The sequence below is a fragment of the Tachysurus vachellii genome, chromosome 18, assembly GCF_030014155.1.
Source record: "Tachysurus vachellii isolate PV-2020 chromosome 18, HZAU_Pvac_v1, whole genome shotgun sequence".
Lineage (NCBI taxonomy): Eukaryota > Metazoa > Chordata > Actinopteri > Siluriformes > Bagridae > Tachysurus > Tachysurus vachellii.
Genome location: NC_083477.1, coordinates 2,791,763 through 2,800,743, shown reverse-complemented (window position 1 = coordinate 2,800,743; position 8,981 = coordinate 2,791,763). Strand labels below are relative to the sequence as shown.

The 8,981-nt window shown below is 40.9% G+C and overlaps 1 protein-coding gene across 1 annotated transcript in view; it reads left to right on the top strand.

Annotated features, from left to right (window-relative positions):
• prkar1aa (protein kinase, cAMP-dependent, regulatory, type I, alpha (tissue specific extinguisher 1) a) overlaps positions 1–8,981 on the top strand; it is a 135,886-nt gene that overhangs the window by 122,967 nt on the left and 3,938 nt on the right. The gene's annotated exons all lie outside the window — the stretch shown is intronic.

Here is an 8,981-nt window from a genome sequence, read left to right as displayed (position 1 = left end):
ATTTTTATTATCATTATTATTATTATTATTATTATTATTATTGTTATTGTTATTATTGTTGTTATTAGTAGTAGTATTTTTATTTTTATTATCATTATTATTATTATTACTGATGATATTATTATTATTATTATTATTATTATTATTATTATTATTATTATTATTATTATTAGCACCAATGCTAATAATCAAAACCAAAAGATTAAATGGTGCAAAAATGCATCTAATATTTTATAGCCAATAATGTTTGATGTTCTAGGTGATGGTCTACATTTTGCACCTTCAGTTTGTGTGTTCATTATTGTATAACCTGTACATGGTCATTGTGAATATGCATTAAATATTAATGCTGTGAAGCAGACAAACACTGTTAGTTACAATACTGTTGTGAATACATAATAAACAATGACATTTTCGTTAATGAATTAAGGAGCTTGTGTTCAGGTGAAATGTTACTGTTGTGCACGATCGAGAGAGAAACTCCAAATCATAGCCTGTGTACTTGGAGTCTTAGTCTTGTTAACTTGTGTTTCCTGCAGTTTGATTAATGTTCATTCTGTTTCCTGAATGGAATAATAGAATAAAATATCTAATAACAATCTTTTTTTTTTCTCCACAGTATTAACTTTGTGTTCTGGTTCCAGCCCCCTGATGGAGCAGATTACAGTAACCTGTCTAACCTGTGTGAAGAATGCATGCAGGTGTCTTATTATTGTGTCTTCATCTGTCAGGCGCTGATTCTTGGTAAAATGTTATAATGAAGAATCGTGTTGAGCTCAAACCAAAAAAATTCACAGGAAAGCTAACCAGTTGATTTCACTGGAATTGATCTGTCATTAGAACTCATTATGTTGTAATGACTGGAATTCAATTTTGGTTTTCATCGAGTCAGGTATTTTGACTCAGTTCATTAACAAGAGTCGACTCTTCTGGCTCCTGAATGATTCGCTGATATTTTTGTGCAATATTTCGACCGCTGGTTGTATTTCTTTTACTATTCTTTCTACATTACTGTCCATTGCATTGTATTTTATATTGTTCCTGTTGCTTCTCTGTTTAGTTATCAGGACTCTGTCCTAATTATTCTAATAAAACTTTGATTCTGAAAACTCAGGGTACATGCATACAGCACCTATCATACACACTGCCTCTAAACAAGGCCTCATACATGCTGCCTCATACACACTGTCTCATACACACTGCCTTATACACACTGCCTTATGCACACTGTCTCATACACACTGTCTCATACATGCCGTCTAATACACACTGTCTCATACGCACTGCCTCATACACACTGCCTTATACACACTGTCTCATACACACTGCCTCATACACACTGCCTTATACACACTGCCTTATACACACTGTCTCATACACACTGTCTCATACACACTGTCTCATACACAATGCCTTATACATTTACACTTACACTGTCTCATACACACTGCCTTATACACACTGTCTCAAACACACTGTCAGCATTCAGCACCTGTCATACACACTGCCTCTAAACAAGGCCTCAAACATGCTGCCTCATACACACTGTCTCATACACACTGCCTTATACACACTGCCTTATACACATTGCCTTATGCACACTGTCTCATACACACTGTCTCATACATGCCACCTAATACACACTGTCTCATACACACTGCCTCATACACACTGCCTTATACACACTGCCTTATACACACTGTCTCATACACACTGCCTTATATACACTGTCTCATACACACTGTCTCATACACACTGTCTCATACACAATGCCTTATACATTTACACTTACACTGTCTCATACATGTCGTCTTATACACACTGTCTCAAACACACTGTCAGCATTCAGCACCTGTCATGCACACTGCCTCATACACACTGCCTCATATATGCTGCCTAATACACACTGCCTCATACGCACTGCCTTATACACAATGCCTTATTCACACTGCCTTATACACACTATCTCATACACACTGTCTCATACACACTGCCTTATACACACTGCCTTATACACACTGCCTTATACACAATGCCTTATACACACTGCCTCATACGCACTGCCTCATATATGCTGCCTAATACACACTGCCTCATACACACTGCCTTATACACACTGCCTCATAAACAATGCCTCATATATGCTGCCTAATACACACTGCCTTATACACACTGCCTTGTACACACTGTCTCAAACACACTGTCAGCATTCAGCAACTGTCATACACACTGCCTCATACACACTATCTCGTACACACTGACACACACTTTTCATATACACCAATACACACATTTCGCCTCATATACACTGCCTCACATGTTTCATACATGCTGCCTTATACACGTTGACACTTACACACTGCCTCATACACACTGGCTAATACATGCTGCCTCATACACACTGTTTGATACACACTGACACACATGTTTCATACATGCTGCCTTATACACTCAGACACTTACACACTGCCTCGTATACACAGACACATACTCACGTAACATACACACATTTCATACACACTCCCTCAGACACGTTGCCTCATACACACAGACACATGAGCACATAACACACACGCTCCCTCAGACACGTTGCCTCATACTCACTGTCTGTTATGTTAATTATATGAAAGTGACTTTTTTTTTTACTTGAAAATTGCAGTATTATCTTCACAGGTGTTTAGTGGGGTTTGAGGTCAGGGCTTTGTGTAGGACACTCGAGTTCCTCCACTCCAGCCTACGCAAACCACATCTTTGTGTCACGATGGAACAGGTTTCAGCCCCTTAGTTCCAGTGAAGGGAAAATTGTAAGGCTACTACTGACAAATGCCCTATTCGGACGGGATTAGTTTTACGTGGGGACGTGGAGTAATGCAATTTTACCTCAGGACGTCTGTAATATTAATTGGCCAATTCGCACGGGACAAGACATCTCAGTAAAACTAGCAGAAGTGGGAGGGGTAACTCGCTTTACTCACCACAGTAACCTCCTTGTCGTCATGTGCGTATGACGTTGCTTCCTGTTATCACGTGCGCAAACAGACAACATGGCGCCTCCATGCTTGCAAAACGCGCCAAAAACTACTTTTAAACAGGAAATGACGGAATTTTACCGTACATATTTACAGCGGGTCTATTCGGACGGGATTAGTATTACCTGAGGTCATTTTTCCGGACCTTTTTACAGAAGGTAAAAGTCGCCGTAATCTTTACTGACATTGTCCGTAATGATTACCGAGGTGGCACATTCGGACGGGACTAAAATCACCGAGAAGCTCTGGTAATAATTACTTTAACCCCACGTCCCCACGTAAAACTAATATCGTCTGAATAGGGCTAAAGGCATTCTATACAAGTGTGTGCTTCCATAACATATAGGCGCAATAGTCTTCTGTCTACAAACCTTATCTACATAGTGCATGGTTTATTACTTAGGTTGAAGTTTGGGGACCAAGTTCCTTCTCATACTCTGGGCTCCTTCCTAAATATTAAGCACAGCTTCCAGTTTGATTGTAAACTGAAGATATATTAGTGTGGAGTTGTACATGTTAACCATCTGACCTGTTTGGATTTCCTCCAGGTTCTCTGGATTCCTCCTACCTTCCAAAAACATGCAAGTGCATGGATTGTCTATAATAAATGATGTGAATGAGCAATGTGAGTGGAATTCTCTCCAAAGCCAGTTCAACTCTGATAAGGAAAAAATAGCTAAATAATGATGAGGCTTTGGGAGCACGGTGGCTTAGTGGTTAGCATGTTTGCCTCACACCTCCAGGGTTGGGGGTTCGATTCCTGCCTCCACCTTGTGTGTGTGGAGTTTGCATGTTCTCCCTGTGCCTCGGGGGTTTCCTCTGGGTACACCGGTTTCCTCCCCCGGTCCAAAGACATGCATGGTAGGTTGATTGGCATCTCTGGAAAAATTGTCCGTAGTGTGTGAGTGCGTGAGTGAATGAGAGTGTGTGTGTGCCCTGTGATGGGTTGGTACTCCGTCCAGGGTGTATCCTGCCTTGATGCCCGATGACGCCTGAGATAGGCACAGGCTCCCCGTGACCCGAGGTAGTTCGGATAAGCGGTAGAGAATGAGTGAGTGAGTGAGTGATGAGGCTTTTCCCATTTTTTTCCTCAGTTTGATCACAGCCATCACCCAGATTTCCCTGGACACGTGACAGGTACAAACAGAGAAAGTGTGAAAGAGAGAGTGTGTTTCTTTCTTCATGACACCTGAATCTACCCAATGCCAAATTGTATGCACACTCAGAGGGAAAATCTAACCAGTCGCTTCATTCATGATCTCACAGACACCAGCAACCAGCTTACATTGCTGTGATTGACAGGTGAGAGAAATCAGATCAGAAGACAGTCAGATCTCCGGACGATAGTTTAAACTCTTTCCTGCTGCATCTCTCTGGATCTCAGAGTCCCAGCCACCACTCTTTGAATATAATCTTTTCTTTTCATATTGTGCTTTGGGATATTAAGACGATTTTTTTGGCATAGTTCTGTGAACAGAACGGGTTAAAACTCACAGACGGTGCTGATAGAATGGCTTTGGTTGTTGGATGAGTCATAGGCAGGAGTGTGTGTTTGGGATAGGTTGAGACTCCGTAGGACTGAGAGTGAAACTGTGAAACTGTTAAGCAGTACAATTCTGCTCACATGCCCATGTCACTTAATTAAAAACAATGAGGCTTGTTGACATCTCCGGCTCTGATCAGCATCTCATCTGATCTGATTGTGGTAGCCTAGTGATTAAGGTGTCGGGCTACCAATCGGCAGGTTGTGAGTTCGATTCCTATGTCCACCAAGCTGCCACTGCTGGGCCCTTGAGCAAGGCCCTTAACCCTCAATTGCTCAGTTGTATAAAAAAAATGAGATAAAAAATGTAAGTCGCTCTGGATAAGGGCGTCTGCTAAATGCTGTAAATGTAAATTTAACTTTGGGCTCAAATATCACCAACCTCAGAATGAAACAGATTCCCAAACCGACCGATCGCAAAATGTCCTCAGCACAAAACGGGAGGAGAACGAGCCAACACGGCCTTTTAAAGCACAGTTAAACAGTAATTATCATGAAAAATAATGGTTTTATAACAAGCTCATTAAAGGAGGAGCTGCCCATGCATGTTTTAATAAAATCTGAGGAATATCAGACAAAACTCAAACAGAAATCAAAACAAAGGACTCTCGCTAACACACAAACTGGGCATCGTTTTGCTAACATGGTGATTGTTATTTTTATTTTTTTTTGTAATGCAAGTTGCCAGAGAAGAAGCAAAGGAGGAAATGTGTATGTATAATTGTGCTAGTTGGTGGAGATTATCTTATAGCTAAAAAAAAATTAAGAACGAAAACTACTGGCTAAGCTGTAAAGTACTAAACTAGCTCAAATATCAAGCTAGCACCAATTCGGTTGGAGGTTTGATAGAAGGGTTGATACTGTAGAATTCATCATTTCCGTAGACGGTTGAGAGATCGATGGGTCTGATTGGGACTCTATGTCCATAAACTGGGACTATAAATGAATCTGGATATTTTGAATAAGAGCTGATAATTAGTTGTGTAACATTGTGATTTGTAATGATACTCAAGGCTAATCAGATGACGTGCGTGTTCGAGCTGGGACGAGTGTGATATAGCAGTACCCGGGAGAGCGGCGTGTTTAACCTGCGCTCGGAGAGATGGGAGGCTGTGGAGTGACATCACCCTCGACTTTCACGTCCAAGGCCGTCGATGGGAGGGGCGGCATTTTATTTACACACCTCTCTACAGTGTCATAAATAAACACACATTACACACCAAGGAATATACACACACCTCACACACAGAAGTACTGTACACACACCCTTAAGCGAGTCAGTTTGATGGTATCATGTTACTGCCATAGTAATACTTGTATGTATCTATTTTGGTGTGTGTGTGTGTGTGTGTGTGTGAGATCCTTGTACTAATATGGCATTTGCGAGCTGTTAAAATTCCCAGTATTACTAACTTTCTTCCTTCATGTTGTCTTACATTCTGACCTGATACTGAAGTATATACCGTATTACTGAAAAGATGTCGCAGTGTCAGAACTTTCGAGCAGCTCGACAGAATCATCCCGAAGGCCCGTTCATTTGCATACTGTGCGCATATTTATAGTTCCATGCATTCTTTGAAGTTGTACAGATGTTTAAAGGCCACTTTTACTCATCGTTACGCAACGCGGATTGTTTCACAGGTATAGAAGTATATATGACTTGTGTTTTCACAATGGCATGTATAGGTTATACTTTACTATGTGAAAAAAATAACATCCACTTTACAGTTGGATCGTTCATTATACCGTGTCCTGAAATTCTCTCTCATGTTCTGATCATCTGAGTCGTGGATCCGGAGTGGTGGATCCGAAGTCTATCCCAGATGGAAAGCGGGAAATATACCCAAAATGGCATCTCAGTCTATCTCAGTCTGGATGGATCTGAGGAGAACTCAGAATAGAATCCGACAGTCATGGGGATATAAATTATGGGTGCTCAGCAGTGTTGTATAAAGTACTAGAAAGCAATACTTGAGTAAAAGTACAAGTATCGTACTAGAAAAAGACTTTGGTAGAAGTGAAAGTTGTCTTTTAGAATATTACTCAAGTAAAAGTCTTAAAGTATCTGATATTTACTGTACTTAAGTATCAAAAGTCATTGTCTGATATTTAATGTACTTAAGTATTTGAAGTAAAAGTAAAAAGTAAAATTTCAGTGATTTTCAGTAGGCATAAGACCAGGGGCAGTTCTAGGGTCTCATCTTTAGGGGTTTTTAGCCCTCAGTGAGAATTTAAAACAAGAAGAGTTTTATATTATATATTATATGACTACATAGTAAGCCAAAAGTTATGGTGTTATTAAATGGCAAAAGTGGACACCAAAGTTTTATGCATGATGTAATGATGTCAGTCTTGAATCAGATCAGTTCATGTATGTGTGCATTCTCTACAAACAGTGTGTCCAATGAATGCAGTCATTAATAAATAAATATTCCCGACCCTGGAGGTGTGAGGCGAACGTGCTAACCACTAAGCCACCGTGCCTCCCCCGTGCCCCCCCTGTGCCCCCCGTCCCCCCATTATTATTATTATTATTATTATTATTATTATTATTATTATTATTTAAAAGAAAATTTTAAAAGAACTTAAGAAATGAACCCATACACAGGGTTCCAGTGGAATTTATGTTACAGGACGATAAGCCGCTTCACTCGATCACAGTCCATCCACATAGTTAAACATTAACGGTGTCAATTATTCAATCATCATCATCATCTCTGCCAAAGTTCACAAACTAAAGAAAGAGGAGTTTCAGAGTGCTCACTTTTTAAACCAGAGCTGCTGCATATTAGGATTTTTGATCGCAGATCTTTGTATGCAGATAAGATGCTTGTAATTACAGTTGTACTATATACTGTATTTATTAGTGAACCCTGTGCTGTTCTGTCGTGTCTGTGAGTGTGTGTGTGTGTGAGTGTGTGAGTGTGACGGATCCTTTAAGATCCTGTAAGTTGTGAGGTGGGACCTCCATTCGTTGGACTTGAACGGATGTGGTGAATTTTGAAAGTCATCTTGAAATGATTGATCTCTTTGTCATGTTCCTCAAACACCTGGTTGTCCCTCAGAGAACATCATCCTGCTAAACATGGACACTTATTAAGGAGCAACATGGGGTTAATGTGGGATTGTCAAAATTACATCCACATCAATGCAAGGTTTGAATCTAAAGGTTTCCCAGCAGAACATAGCTCACACTGCTTCCTATAGTGCATCCTGGTGCCATCCCCTCCCCAGGTAAACACACACACACACACACACACACACACACACACACACACACACACACTCACGCTCACGCACACGCACACACACGCACAACACACACACACACACACACACACTCACACACGCACTCACACACACACACACTCACACTCACAACACACACACACTCACCCAGACTCACACACACACACTCACACACACAGTCACTCTCACACACACACACACACTCACACACACACACACTCACTCACATGCACACACACACACGCACAACACACACACTCACACACACTCTCACACACACACTCACACACACACACTCACTCACACACACACACTCACACTCTCACACACACACTCACTCACACACTCACACACACTCACTCACACACACTCACACTCACACACACACGCACACACACACACACACACACACACTCACACACACACACACACACACACACACACACACACACACTCACACACACACACACACACACTCACACACACTCACACACACACACACACACTCACACACACACTCACACGCACTCACACAGTGGCCGTCTATATGACACGACTTCCTTTGCTCAATGGTCCAGTTCTGATGTACAGGGATCGGCTTTTTCACCCTGAGCTGTGATGCTATATAAACTGACTCCTTGTTATCAGAGTCACCATTCACTTTACAGCAATTTACAGGTGTATTTACAGGTCTACAGCTCTATGGTGACCCTGTCCATGACCCTGTCCATGACCCTGTCCATGACCCTGTCCATGACCCTGTCCCTCCAGCAATATTTATCCCTTTTCATAGTCACTCGGTTGCTTTTTTCCTGCTTCTTACACTACGACTGTTTACTTGCTGCCTAATATATCCTTCCCATTTACAGGTTTCTAATGTTATGGACAACTTTTTGGACCAATTAATACCCTTTATGTTTTATGTTTTTAGCTCATTTCATTTAAAAGTATGTTTTTTTATTTTAAACTTTATAGAAGATCCTTATTGTTGTATGTGTGACTGTGTGGAGTCTCTCCAAACAAATGTGTGTGTGAAAGGTAAGAATGTGTTCTGAATTCTTTTATGTGTATGTGTGTGTGTGTGTGAGGGGATTCTTTTGTGCATTTTTCTATATCCTTCTAGTATAAAGGGGTGTGTTTTGCATGCAGCATGTTTAGCA